This window comes from Microcaecilia unicolor, chromosome 2 (genome assembly GCF_901765095.1).
Source record: "Microcaecilia unicolor chromosome 2, aMicUni1.1, whole genome shotgun sequence".
In the NCBI taxonomy this organism is placed as follows: domain Eukaryota; kingdom Metazoa; phylum Chordata; class Amphibia; order Gymnophiona; family Siphonopidae; genus Microcaecilia; species Microcaecilia unicolor.
The window spans coordinates 272539427-272554823 of record NC_044032.1 but is presented as its reverse complement, the minus strand read 5'-3'; the positions used below and the strand labels follow the sequence as shown (position 1 = coordinate 272554823).

At 44.3% G+C, this 15397-nt stretch overlaps 1 protein-coding gene across 1 annotated transcript in view; it reads right to left on the bottom strand.

Annotated features, from left to right (window-relative positions):
- IFT74 (intraflagellar transport 74) overlaps window positions 1–4413 on the bottom strand; it is a 291121-nt gene extending 286708 nt beyond the window's left edge. The window contains exon 1 of the mRNA XM_030194172.1: window positions 4335–4413. The gene's annotated coding sequence lies outside the window, so the exon portion shown is untranslated. The remainder of the gene's footprint in view (window positions 1–4334) is intronic.
- Between the last annotated feature and the right edge of the window lie 10984 nt (window positions 4414–15397).

The following is a 15397-nucleotide window of genomic DNA, read 5'->3' as shown; positions in this document are numbered from 1 at the left end:
GGCTCAAAAAATATTGAAAAGTATAGGGGCTATGCCTGAACCTTGTGGGACAATACAATATATGCCTATCAGATTGCTCTCAACACTGCATCACTGAAAATGTACATCCCAAGAGGATAGACGTAAACCATGCAAGAACACAACCCCCTAGCCCCAGCACTTGCAACTGAAATAAAAGACCATGATCAATAAGGTCAAACAATACTGTTAGAGAGAGAGACACACACAATCAACACCAGGTTCCCAGCATCTGTTGCTTCAATACTATGGCCATATCTAAAGGCAGATTGCCTCAGATGAAGAACATCCTGTGCTTCTACAAAATCTATAAATAGCCTCAAAACCACTTTTTCAACCACCTTAGCCACCCAACAAAGGTTAGAGATACGCCTATAATTCTCTGGCCTTAATGGGTCTAGTGAGCCCCCTTTCAATACTGGCTGCACCAAAGCATGTTTCCAAATATCAGGGACCTCACCTAACATAAGGCTCTCATTTACCATGGATAATAAAAGCAGGAAGAGGCCATGTGCAGATAACCGAACCCACTTAAAAGGTATGGTATCCAAGACAGAGAAAGCCAACTTCATACTCGACTTTTCCAAGGACATCAGGGAAACAGGTACAAAGGCAGTACATAAGTCCCAAACAAAGGGTGAGGTGTCCAACAACTGTGGGGAGCCGTTCCCAACCTCCTGATCCTGCACAACCGGAACAGGACAATCAATGGCACACAACCGTCAGACTTTCTCTGCAAAATAGCTGGTCAACTGATGGCATAGGCAAGGACACATCACATTTAGTGTCACTGAAGGCATGAACTAAAGAAAAAAGTTTCCATGCAGGTACATCCGCATCCCACACACGGGAGGAGTAACAGGAGGTCTTAGCTTCCTTCACTCGAGACATATAGTAAAGTTGTAGGCCCCAACAGGTGCGGAGAACATCAGGTGTCTTATATTTCTGCAAGCAGCACTCTGCCCTCTATACCTGTCATTTCAAAATTCTAAGGCCTGCATGATACTATGAATGATTACACACTGGCTTCTGGGCTATCTCCCAAAGCAGGACTACCACATTCAGAACAGAGCTTAAGATAGAATTCCAGACCTGGGCCTTATCAGCCAGAGACCAGCTCAGGTAATCATTCAAGAAAGAAAAGAAGGAAAGGGAATGGGACTTCATATGTTTTTTTGCAACTACACAGGGTGCACCAAAAATTAATCCACTCCTTACAAATTATGCACCATCACAGTATCCTCCCTCATCGGGCATAAGAGATCATATGTCGCTTCAATTCTGAAGGAGATAACCGCATGGTCTGTACAAGACAGCAATATAAGGACCACCCTCTGCACTCCAAACCAGACCATAGAAGTCTGACCAGCACTGGCCTTGTTTCACAACTACTGAAGCTGTCATCAAAGCCCCATGCCAAACCATCCAGATCTGTCCAGTCATAATCAGGGCACAGACCGGAGAAGTTTGCCCGGCACTGGCTTTGTTTCCCAATTACTGGAGTTGCCATCTAATCACCACTAAATTTGTTTGGTTCCATTCTTTTTCCATATAGGATTCCTTTTTGTTTATCCAACACATTTTTGAATTCCGTTACTGTTTTCACCTCTACTACCTCCTGCGGGAGGGCATTCTAGGTATCTACCACCCTCTCCGTGAAAAAATAACTTCCTGACATTATTTCTGTTTCGGCCTCCCTGCAACCTCTATTCATGTCCTCTAGTTCTACCGCCTTCCTGTCTGTGGAAAAGTTTATTTGTATATTAATAACCTTACAGACAATCAAATATTTGAAACTTAATCACCCCATCTCTCCTTTCTCCATAAGCTCTAAAGATTGAGCTAAAAGGGCCAAACAACTCAGAAACAAATTAAACAATAGAGAGTACTGAACCCTGAGAACACTGCAAGTTTAATGGGAATTTCTTTGATACTGTACAGTTAAATTAAATAGAACCAGGGCTTTTCTTGAGGGGGTACTGAGTACCAGCACCTTTTCCATTGTCTGATAAAATTGACCCATGTTTCAATGATAGAGCTCAGGCCCTACACACCAATTCTGTCTTGTCATAGATTCTGTGACTGGTTGCAGGGGGCCTGGCTATTATGGGGTGCGTCCCTCAGTGATCACCCCACTCCTGAAAGGTAGCCTAGCATTTGAGTACTGGCACCTAGTTAGGATTTTAGATAGTGCTGAGGAGGAGCCAGCTTTCTTGGTGCATGTGGGTACCAATGACATAGGAAAATGTGGGAGAGAGGTTCTGGAAGCCAAATTTAGGCTCTTAGGTAGAAAGCTCAAATCCAGAACCTCTAGGGTACCATTTTCTAAAGTGCTACCTGTTCCATGCGCAGGGCCCAAGAGACACACAGAGCTCCGGAGTCTCAATGCGTGGATGAGATGATGGTGCAGGAAGGAGGGATTTAGATTTGTTAGGAACTGGGCAACAATCTGGGGAAGGGGGAGCCTACTCCGAAAGGATGGGCTCCACCTTAACATGGGTGGGACCAGGCTGCTGGCATCGGCATTTAAAAAGGAAATAGAGCAACTTTTAAACTAGAAACTGGGGGAAGGCCGACAATTGCTCAAAAGCGCATGGTTCGGGATAAGGTATCTTTCAAAGATAGCACCAAAACAGGGAAGATAGGGTATCCCGATAGTGAGGTTGCAAAAGAGACTGTAGCAGATCAGGTGGCCTTAAATAAAAATAAAAATCAGACAAAATAATGCAAATTAATACTGTCAAGTACTGTGCGTGATGTAAATAGGAACAACAAAAATAGTTTGAAATGTCTATATGCGAACATTCAAACCACCAGAACCAACTATAGTGCTAACCACAGATACGTGAAAAAGAGATTGGGGAGTTCATGTCAATACCTTGCATATTCAGGGCACCTGGTCCCTGAAAATGCACAGCTGACACATACGTTTTCTGGAACTCAAAGCGATTCGCTTAGCCATCCAAGCTTTTCACACACAACACCATCATCACATAAATCACATGTGAAAAGACAATCAAGTATCAATATACTATATCAACAAGCAGGAGGGTACAGGATTGCAACCCTGTACAGGGAGCTGATGAAGATTTGGGAGCCTGCCCTCCAATTAGACTCAAGGCCATTCTGAAAGATGTGGGGGTCTTTTACTAAAGATTAGCTTGAGTTATCTGCAGCAGGGCCCATGTTATTCCTATCCCAGAACTGTACTAATCCACCTCTGAAAACCCATCGTCTAATATACCTATTAAATTCCTTCCTTCTTCCCCTAATTAATCTCTGCACAACAATAATTGTACCTGACATCCAGAATTAACAACTGTGTGTAACAAAACTATGTAAGCCACTTTGAGCCTACAAATAGGTGGGATACAAATGCAATAAATAATAATAATAATAAAAGACTTCCATAGATAGTAACATGTTCTTGCAGTAATTCAATATAGGAGTTTTCAAGTTTGGTGCAAGAACATCTCGGCTGCTTTTTGTGTAGGTTTAGCTAGGTCATAAACCTATACAGCAGTATCTTGAATATGGAAGGACACCCTCCCCTCCACCTAGCCTGCTCCTAACATAGCTTAGTTTTGGTGTCAAAATTGTTGGGCTGAAAAATTTATCACCATCTGGCACGTCCTCCTCCTCCTCTTGCAGTGCTATCTTGGGGCAGAGAGACCTGATGCCGAGGCCGTCATAAAATTCCCCCATGGGTAAAATGTGTGATCAGATCAAATGCTGCTGTAAATTCCTAAAAAGATTACCCATGCAACCTTTCCTTTATTTAAGAAACTATGAATTTTACTCAACACAGCAAACATACCAAGGCACACGCATTGGCTGCCCTCAAAACTCTCAGCACCCCCCTTCATACGCATTCAGGGGACCAGCCTCCCCTCCCCAATGGTCTGCCATCTCCTCCCTTGGTGTAGCATCATGTCTCACAGTCTCCCCCTCGCCTCCTGTACGCGATCCGCCACCTATCCCTCAAACACCCACCTCCCATCGTCAAACTCATACCAGAGGTTGCCCACCAACAATCCTGCAGCTTTCCTTCTCCAGTGCCCTGCTCCCTAAGACACAACGAGAAGTTCTCTCTCTCTCTGAGGCGTCTCGCCTTGCGTCAGAGCAGAGGAGAGCAGAATACCGGTGAAGCAAAGCTGTGAGGCCTATGGCAGGCGATCAGTAGAGAGCTACACGGTGATGAAAATAGTTCCTACAGGAGTGTGTACACGAGCCCCTCAGTAACCACCTGCCTACCCAGAGGTCTCCAAGTACCGCTTCTTCCTCCCTTCTTTAATTCAGATAATAGCCGCACTTACTCTCTCGCTGCCCGGGCAGAAGCATCCAAATAAGTTGGTTTCCTTGGATACCGCGAAGCTCACGCTGATACGAGTCACAAGGAAGTTAGATTGAGACCAGAAGACGGCCTGATGACGTCAAAAACCTGAAGCCAATTAAGGAAATCTCCCTTTCCCTCTCCTCCGCGCAGCCGTCGTCCCCATTCACCCAAAACAAAGCAAGCAAACTTATGAGCTGCTCTATCAACGTTGTCATTCTTTATTGTTGGTAGCATTTTTTATTTGATTTCACTTATATTTTCACACATGCCGCCTTGTGCAGCATACGGATGTAAACAGAGGAAGAATTGGTTAGAGTAGCAATTAGGTCTAAATTGTAAATCATTGTGTCATGTGGAGGGGCTGGTGGTTATAGGGGACTCCCTGTATTCGTGCAGAGATGTTTTCACCTAGTAAAGAGCCAAAACATACATCATATTATGAGAATCAGGTGCTTAAGAATAAGACTTACTATTTATAAGTACAATTTTTAAAAAATTTATTAGCTTGAAACCTGGGAACATTTAACATCCTTTTTTGCCCCCTGTACATCAAAAGAGAAGATGGTATATGGGAACATGCTGGCTTGTGCAACATACTGATGTACACAGAGGAAGTATTAGTTTTATCTGTTGGAGTAGCAATTAGTTCTAAATCATTGTCATTTGGAGGGGCTGGGTATAGGAACTCCCTAAATGCCCGCAGAGATGTTTTCACTTAGTAAAGAGCCAAAACAGACATCATATTATGAGAAGCAAATGCTTAACAATAAGACTTTCTATTTATACATACAATTAAAACAAATCATCAATTAAGTTGAAACCTGGGAGCATGTAACATTTTTTTTCCTTTAGATACATCAAAAGAAAAAGATGGTATGTGGGAACTTGCTTATTTTGTTTTGTGGAATGCAGTGGTATATTATAAAAATGCACTTGCCTTTTTTATTACTACTGTTTCACAGAGAGGTATTGAATAATGAGGGAATGGCTTGCTTCATGCAGCAGTTCTGTCCAGAGTCAGTCTAAATGAACAAACATTGTCTAGTTCAGCACACTATTAGCTGCCAAGTTCATACAAAGTTAATTATGTTCAGTGAAAAATAAAACTGTTGGCTCAGGCTACTTGCTGTTTCATTATTGCTACCAAGTATTACATATTAAGGGCATTTACTTTAAACTTTGTTTTAATTCATTTAGTCAGTCCTTACATGCACATGGTTTTGCTTTTTAAACCCAAAGGTTAATCCTAAAGGTAGTTGAACAATTAGGTATAAACTGTGTTGTTTCTGATTTTATTTGTTTTGTACTGCTTTGGGTCCTACTGATCTGCACATCTGTTGTCTATAATTTTGGAAGATTGAAATGAGAAAATAAAAATTAAGTTTTGGATGTATGCTGTGAAGTTGTTGTTTACTTCTACAATGTGTGCATGGATGTGATAATGTTTGAATAACTGTCTATGATAGCTATGATTTCTGTACATGCAGCATCATTAAAGGACAGGCTTTTAAATGACCAGTTGGGTAGTATATATGCTAATCTCAACTTTGTTAAATGTTTCATACATATCCATCTACTTGCTCCCATGATATAACTTTATTCTATTATTCTCTCTCACTGTATTTTTAAATGTAAGTCACATTGAACCAGAGTTTGCTTGGGATAATGTGGGATATAACTGTAAAATAAAAAAAAAATCATTTATCCTCCACCTTTTGAGACACTGCCTATACAGCTAGATGATGATGGCACAAAGAAAGCAAGTTTGGTCCAGCAAAGGCAAACTCAAAATAACCTCTTCCTTAGCTGGAATCTAGTATTTCCATACTGAAAATGCAACCATACATGCCTCTGTGGTTATGTTCCACTAACAAGTTAAATGATTAACTGACTTTCTTGAAAGGATTATATAACTCTTGGATGCATGACAAGGAACAAAAACATATACTTATTTATTCAATACCACAATTCCTCATGTACAGCCAGAAAACAACCTTTTAGGGTGGATACTGTTCACAATTAGCTCCTTTGGTTATCAGCCAGATAGAAGAGATAAGAGTTTTCAGTTTTGGCACAATATAATTCATCACAAGAACAAAATGTAAGAAAAGTAATTTAACTGCATTAGGGTTTATAGCCCATTTACTTATGTTTAAACAAAAGAGATCTGCATGAATAAAAATATTTATTTTGACTTATAAAACCACTTGTCCCTGAAACATGCTCAAAACAGAATAATCCATTTGTGTATCTAAAATGTAAACTTCTACAAAACAGATGAAGTAAAGATGTGATTCCATGTGCCCCAGTGAAAGGAGAGATTAATTTTACTTCTTTTTAATTTTTATATATTCCATAACACCAGGCTTCCCTACAGCAGATTACAACAGTTAAGATTAACCCATTAGGAAACAGTATATCCTCACTGAAATTTGTCCATCCATCTGTACTGTATAGAACACTGTAGAAAAATGAGCACAAAATACAGAGTTTGTAACTGCTGTTTTCTACCAGCCACAATAATTTTTGAAGTTGTTTTAGTAATATTAAATGTTTATTTAATGATATGTAAATCCAGTGCTTTTTTTTGTAGGAAAAAAGGTGCCGGTACTAATTATGGGTGGGGTCACCACATATGGCTCCACCCCTATGATAGCCACACCCACATTAGCCACACCCCTTATGCCAGCCATGGCGCATATAAACAGACAATTGAAAATATACTAGTATAGAAGAAAAACAATAATGTGATTTTTTTTCATTATAAATCATTTCTATAAGCTGTTACAGTGCCAGTATACCCAGTGCAAAATAAGGCAGCAGATGTAAATTCTCAAATTGGACATATTCCAAACACAAATTAAAATAAAATGAATTTTTCTACCTTTGTTGTCTGGTGACTGTTTTTCTATCCATATTGGTCCCAGTCTCTGATTCTGCTGCTCTCTATCTGTTCTCTTAACTCCGTTTCCAGGGCTTCCTTTCCATTTTTCTCTTTACTTTCCTAATTTCTTGCCCTACATCCATAAATAAAAGCTGTGTCCTCCTCCGTGGAATTGACTGGAGGAGGTATAACGTGGATCCATCATTTGCCTATTTTCTCCATCCATGTGGTACAGCTGTTTTTATACCTTTTGTGTTAAGCAATGCTTCACATTACTTCAGCACTTATCTTCCTCCGAGATCATTCTGTTCTGTTCTCATCATCTACTTTCCCTTAAGTTGCTAAATCACATTTTCTGGTTGTTTATACTAGTTTATTTCCCAAGGCCTGCCTTGCCCGTAAGGGTATCATAATAGACCATAAATTCCTGAGTTTATACAGGCTCATGTTCTTTAATAAATTACAGGCTTCTCAATCTTTGATAGATTCCAGAGTCGCACCGGCTTGTTAGCCTCTGCCCTTTTTGACCTGTGCTGGGGTGCTGACCTGTGCTCATGATTCAACATCTGCCCCCTTGAAGGCCTTAGAAAGTAAGTGCTTCACTTATTTTGATCCTTCGTATTGGGCTCACTCAAGGTTCTGTTAGTGCCCCGGCCACAGGCTGTCTTACGTTGCAAGCTGTCCTATCTTACCCGTCATTGCCATATGACCTCATGAGTACTAACTAATGGATGATCTCTCATTTTTTCATTTAAGGGATAGCACCTCATACATTCCCGTCAATTTAGGTAGGGAGAGTGTAGGTGTGAGTCACAATGTCAAACCCTTTTTACAGGTATCTGACTACAGGTGACAAAAGAATGTGGTTATAGTGAGATGTAAGAAGAAGATAATAATGCAAAACTAAGAGTATCACAAAGAAATTAAACATTATCTTCAACATTTTCGTTTTCTGCGCTAATGCATAGTCTTTCATACAGTACATATGCATGTTCTATAGGTTCTCTTTTACTTAAAGCAGTTTCAATCAACTGTTACACAAAGCTTCTAATACAGGGTGTTATACAGCAGCCAAGAAGTACAAATACAGCAATAATGATTATCAATATGGTGAAACCAGATAATATGAAGGTTTTCCATAGCATAATGAACATTGTATAAGCAATTAACATTAGCTGCAAAAAACAGCTTGTGATGCAAGGACATAATTCAGTAAGAAAAATAGAATATTTGTAAAAGTCCATAATGTGTGGTTTTAAAGTGTAAGCAGTTAGAAATCAGGTAATTCAAAGTCACTTAAAATTTTGTTGATCTGATAAGTAGACAATCTTGGCATCAGAGAAATTTAGAAGTCAGTGTAGGTTCTGGTATTGTGAAACAGCAGTCTGTATACTGTTGGGAGGCTCACACGGACAGGCATCATGTTGCAGCCAGCAGACTTTCTCTTAGAGCATCGCATGATTTCCAGCAAGTTAAATAGTCCATATAATAGTTGTCCAACTCATTAGTAACATGTCATTAACTTAAGGGTGTTCTCAGATTTAATTCTTTGCACAATTCAAGGTACAGTATATGTAAAATATAATAAAAATCTTAGTATGTGAACAGAAGCATTATCAAACATGAAACAACCAGTTGCTTTAGTAATATTAAAGCTGATTGTGTTAACAGAATAAAGGGATTAACATATGAGTTTACACCTAGTAAGAATAAAGGACTTAGGGTCAGAAGACGAGAACCAAAGAAAGAAATCATAACTCAAAGGCACAGGCAGCTCTTTGTGACTCTGGGCAAGTCACTGAACCCTCCATTGCCCCATGTAAGCCACATTGAGCCTGCCATGAGTGGGAAAGCGCGGAGTACATCTGCTCTTTAATTCTCAAAGGGCTTAGTCGTCTTCATAAGTGATATTTCAAGAATATGATGTTTAATGAACAGTATTCAGAGATATCCAATGACTTGAGACTATAGATAGGGATCTCTTTAATCTCTTGTACCTCATGTTGATAGATTAAAGCAGTGGTTCCCTAATTTTAGGTCTGGATTCCAAAAGGGGTCACATCAGGGGTTAGGGCACAAGAATCGTGGCCACTTTCACTCTGACTTATGCCCATTAGTGGCATTAGCATAGGTCTCCTATGAGCCAGTGAACATTCACAGGTCTTACCTCCACCTGAGTAGGCTCCCTGTTAAAACTGAAAACCCATGTAGAATGATTGTGAGCACAAACTCACTCAAGGTTTTACATGGATTGTCATCGCTGCTGCTGCTGCTGCTGCCTTCTTGCTCTGAATTTGTTGGGGAAAGAAGTGGGTGAGAGAATGGAAGGGGAGGTGTGAAAACATATTTTGTTATCTGGAATCGTGAGAATTTTCAGCCATTAAAATTGGGTCATATTGCAAAATGGCATGAAACACTAAATTAAGGCCTGATTCAAACCTCTCGTGTGCTAGCAGAGGTGGTGTGAGTACAGAACATTTGAATTGGATCCTAATTGTATCTCTGTGACTTGTCCGCTGTCTACAGTGTGACACTGTAGTGACTGCAACCAGCTGGTGTTGCTACAGGAGCAGAATTACTTGTGGGGAGGGTTCCATTGAAGAAACCTATATGGTCTCCAGAGCTCGAATTGCAAAATAGTCCAAGGAGACCCACCCAGTCAGACTTCCAGGATATGCACAAGATAGATTTGCACACAAGGTAGGCAGTGCATAGAAATCTGTGGCGTGCATATTTATTGGGCTACCATGAGGAGTGGGTTAAGAACCCCTGTGCACGTGGAAAAGAAAACGGTAACTGAATTCAAACATGCGTGGGATAAACATAAAGGAATCCTGTTCCGAGGGAATGGATCCTCAGGAGCTTAGCCGAGATTGGGTGCCAGAGCCTGTGGTGGGAGGCGGGACTGGTGGTTGGTAGCGGGGATAGTGCTGGGCAGATTTATACAGTCTGTGCCAGAGCCGGTGGTGGAAGGCGGGGTTGGTGGTTGGGAGCGGGGATAATGCTGGGCAGACTTATACGGTCTGTGCCAGAGCCGGTGGTTGGGAGGCGGGAATAGTGCTGGGCAGACTTATACGGTCTGTGCCCTGAAGAGGACAAGTACAAATCAAGGTAGGGGTTTACACAAAAAGTAACACATGAGTTTATCTTGTTGGGCAGACTGGATGGACCATGCAGGTCTTTTTCTGCCGCCATCTCCTATGTTACTATGTAACAAAAATAAATAAATAAAAAATAAATTAACTAAACATTATACAAAAAGAGTGTAACATTCCGTCAAATCAAATCAAATCAACAGTTTAAATGCTGGAGTTTAACAATTCACCCAAGGTCTTTAAATCACACAAATGAGTCCAACTAAAAGTCTCTTTCCAGCAATGCAGCTGTAGGTGTCACTGTTTGGATACTATACTATACTATACTATACAGTCCTTTATAAATTGGGTCCTGCCAAGTTTTATGGGTGAAATTCTTCTTTTATACCAGCTGGTCAGGCTGGTATTTGTAAACAGGATAACATGATGCTTCTGAAAGGTGTCAATAAGTAAATAAGGGGGCTTTGAATAAAAACAATAAAACAATTATACAGAGCAATGTACTTAATATCTGCCCAGTTCCTTAACAAAATGCCATTAGCTCAATGCTGTTTTCAAGTTTTATACTTTATGCAATTCTGGTTATAGTTAATTTAGAATAAAATCAATTGCTATTCTGGTCTTGACTAAAAGAATATATCATAATTCATATTCATATCCCTGTTCAAAGACCTCCATATATATTCACGTTTCTCATTCTTTCTAGCTAACTTGCAATATCTTTTCTATACATGCTGTTCTACTAGCCTGCACTCCCTTCCATGTGACTATTCACAGTATGTACTGGTTCACACAACTTGCCTATTTTTAGCTCATTACAAATAGACCTTCTCATTAGTAAAAACTTTCTGTAACTTACTACATAAAAATGGTAAAATTATGTATCGTACCTGATAATTTTCTTTCCATTAATCATAGCTGATCAATCCATAGACTGGTGGGTTGTGTCCATCTGCCAGCAGGTGGAGATAGAGAGCAATCCTTCTGCCTCCCTATATGTGGTTATGTGCTGCCGGAAACTCCTCAGTATGTCGATATCAAAGCTCCATCCGCAGGACTCAGCACTTAGAGAATTACACCCACAAAGGGACACTCTGCCCAGCTCACCACCGCCGAAACGGGGGAGGGGAATTAACCCAGCTCATCCCAACACAAGTGGGGGAGGGGAATCCATCCAGCTCATCCCCGAGGAGCGGGGGAGGGACACCACCCCGCCGATGCAGGGGGTCTGGCTTATCCTGCAACCGCAACCGCGGGAGAAGCTGACTGACCCTAACACCGCCAAAGCGGGAGGGGTACAAAGCTGCCCTACAGCCGCACGAAGCGGGAGGGAGCGCCGGCAGAATTTAGGTCTCAATCCAGCCCCGTAAAACAGAGGGGAGAGGAATGCAGCAGCTCACTAACACAAAATCGTCTCAACTCCTGAAGAATCCAATTGAAAAAACTTGAACACGAAGTCCTCCTGAACAGGAACTGAAGACTAAACTTGAACCTGAAATGCAACCAGAATAAAAACAGTACAGATATCTGGGAGGGGCTATGGATTGATCAGCTATGATTAATGGAAAGAAAATTATCAGGTATGATACATAATTTTACCTTCCATATCATCATGCTGATCAATCCATAGACTGGTGGGATGTACCGAAGCAGTACTCACCCAGGGTGGGACATAGAAATCCCTGAACGCAACACTGAAGCTCCAAACCGGGCCTCCGCCCGAGCAGCCACAGTCAAGCGGTAATGCCTGGAGAAGGTATGAGCCGATGCCCAAGTTGCCGCCTTGCAAATCTCTTCCAAGGAAACGGACCCGGCCTCCGCCATCGAGGCCGCCTGAGCTCTAGTGGAGTGAGCCTTCAGCCGGAGAGGGCGTCACCTTCCCCGCGGCCACATAAGCCGCTGCAATGGCTTCCTTGACCCATCTTGCCACTGTAGGCTTAGCAGCCTGCAGACCCTTACAAGGACCTGCAAACAGGACAAACAGATGATCCGACTTCCGGAAATCATTGGTCACTTCCAAGTATCTGATGATGACTCGTCTCACATCTAGATATTTGAGAGCAGAGTACTCCTCTGGGTAGTCCTCCCTACAGAAGGATGGGAGACAGAGCTGCTGATTCACATGGAAGCGAGAAACAAACAATCTTGGGCAGGAAGGAAGGCACTGTGCGAATAGACACTCCTGCCTCAGTGAACTGCAGAAAGGGCTCTCGACATGATAGCGCCTGGAGCTCGGAAACTCTTCTGGCTGAAGTGATAGCCACCAAAAAGACTGCTTTCAACGTCAGGTCTTTCAGAGATGCCCTCGACAAGGGTTCAAAAGGCGGCTTCTGCAAGGCTCTTAGCACCAGATTGAGATTCCACGCAGATACCACTGAGTGCAGAGGAGGGCGCAGGTGATTAACACCCTTGAGAAAGCGTACCACATCTGGCTGCGAAGCCAGGGAAGCACCCTTCAGGCGGCCCCTGAAGCAAGCCAGAGCCGCTACCTGGACTTTAAGGGAACTGAGCGACAGGCCTTTCTCCAGACCTTCTTGCAGGAACGCCAACACTGAAGAAATTGGAGCAGTGAAGGGAGAAAGGGAGCCTGCCTCACACCACGATGCAAAGGTACGCCAGTAGAAGTAGAGCGCTTCCTCGCTCTCAGCATAGTGGCGATGACCTTGTCTGAGAAGCCCTTCTTCCTCAGACGCTGCCGCTCAATAGCCAGGCCGTAAGACCAAAGGGGGAGGGATCCTCCATCACCACGGGACCCTGATGCAACAGGCCCGGCTGGCAGCCGCAGAGGGCCGTCCACTGAGAACCTGATCAAGTCCGCATACCAGGGACGTCTGGGCCAGTCCGGACCCACCAGGATTATCCTGCCTGGATGCTTTGCCACCCGGTCTAGCACCCTGCCCAACATGGGCCAGGGCAGGAACACATAGAGAAGCTCCTGTGTCGGCCACTGTTGGAGAAGAGCATCTACTCCCAGAGATCGAGGGTCCCGTCCTCTGCTGAAAAAGCGCGGCACTTGGCAATTGGCCGATGACGCTATCAGATCTAGGCTCGGCTGGCCCCAGCGCTTCGTGATGTCCAAGAACGCCTGAGCCGATAGCTGCCACTCTCCGGGATCCAAGGTATGGCGACTGAGAAAGTCCACCTTGACATTCATTACTCCGGCAATGTGGGCCGCCGACAGCTGTTCCAGGTTCGCTTCCGCCCACTGGCATAGATTCATGGCCTCCTTGGCTAGAGGGGCGCTCTTGGTACCTCCTTGGCGATTGACATAGGCCACAGCCGTGGCATTGTCCGACAGGACCCGTACTGGCTTCGATGCCAATACCGGGAGAAACTCCAAAAGCGCCAACCGAATGGCTCTGAGTTCCTCTTGAAGGAAGAGGGGGCAGAGGAGCCTGACTTGCCCGGGCGATACCGACGGGCTTCCTGAAACCGTCCTTTGGAGGAACCGGGGCGAGCACCACTGGCCCGAGCCCTGACCTCTGGTAACCTCTTGCCCTTAGACGTGCCGAGATCGGTCACAATTTTGTCCAGCTTGACCCCAAAGAGCAGCTTGCCTTTAAAAGGCAACTTAGCCAGGCGAGACTTAGAGGCGTGGTCAGCAGACTAATGCTTCAGCCAAAGCCAACGCCGCGCAGAGACTGTCTGAGCCATACCTTTAGCTGAGGCTCTCAAGACATCATACAGCAAGTCTGCCAAATAAGCCAAGCCCGATTCCAGGGCCGGCCAATCAGCCCTCAAGGAAGGATCCGAGGGGGAAGCCCGCTGCACAATCATCAGGCATGCCCTGGCCACATAGGAGCTGCAAACTTAAAGCAGCCGCCTCCAATCTTCTGTCTTGGGCGTCCTTTAGGGCCGTGCCACCTTCCACCGGCAACGCCGTTTTATTAGTCACCGCAGTGATTAAAGAATCCACGGTATGCCAAAGAAAGGCCTCCCATTCACCTTCAGGCAGAGGATAGAGGCGGGACATAGCCCTAGCCACTTTGAGGCTCGCTTCTGGGACATCCCACTGAGCCGAAATCAAGGTGCGCATGGCCTCATGCACGTGGAAGGTTCTAGGCGGGCGCTTCGTCCCCAGCATAACAGAGGCTGAGGGAGAGACATCTTCCGGAGAGGAAATCTTCAAAATGCTCATGGCCTGCACTAACAGGTTGGGCAAATCCTCTGAGCGAAAGATCCATGCTGCAGAGGGGTCATCCGCTCCATCCGAGCGGGAATCCGTCTCCTCCAAGGAATCCCCAAAGGACCGTTGGGAGAACTCAGATACGTTGCCCTCATCTACATCAGAGGAGACAGAGTCCTCTAGGGCCTGGAAATCCACCCGAGGGCGTTTGCTTCCAGAGGCCTCAACCCCTTTATCAGACAGGGGGGCAGGGGCAGCGTTTTGCATAAGAAAAGCCTGATGCAGCAGCAAAATGAACTCAGGGGAGAAACCCCCCGAACTGTGCACTTCTGCAGCTTGGGTCACGGCCCTAGACGCACCCTCAACCAGCGCTCGCAAGAGCGGGGGAGAAACGTGCTGCGCATCCAAAATGGCGTCCGGCGCGAAACTCCGAGAAGGAGCCGCGCGGGAAGAACGGAGCTTAACTTTGGCCGCTTTCTTACCGTCGCCCGAATCAAGGGCGACCATAGTATTAACGTCTCCCAGCTCGAGGGCAGCCCAAGAAGAAGCCGACCGAGCAGAGTGGCCGGCCAACATGGAGTGGGCGAGCAGCGGGGGATGGGCGCTTATGGCGTGAAAAACCACCGCACCGGAGGAAGAACCGGAACATTGACCGGACTCCAAACTGATGCTCAACAAAGGCAATTCAGGCTTTGAAACCCCCGCATCCCCGCTAGACGCACACACGTGGTCCGGGGAGCGAATCTTCGCGCCCTCACCCTCCGACGCCATAAGCCACGTGGAGTCCGAACGGGGAACCTCCCTGTCCGCTAAAAAAAGGTAAAATTACCTGCTTCTCGCTCCGAGCTGTAACGAACTGGTGTCCCAGTGAGCAGCTGCAATAGACGTTGAAATAAACGCCCTTAAAGGATGTCCAATTTTTTTTTTTTTTTTTAAAC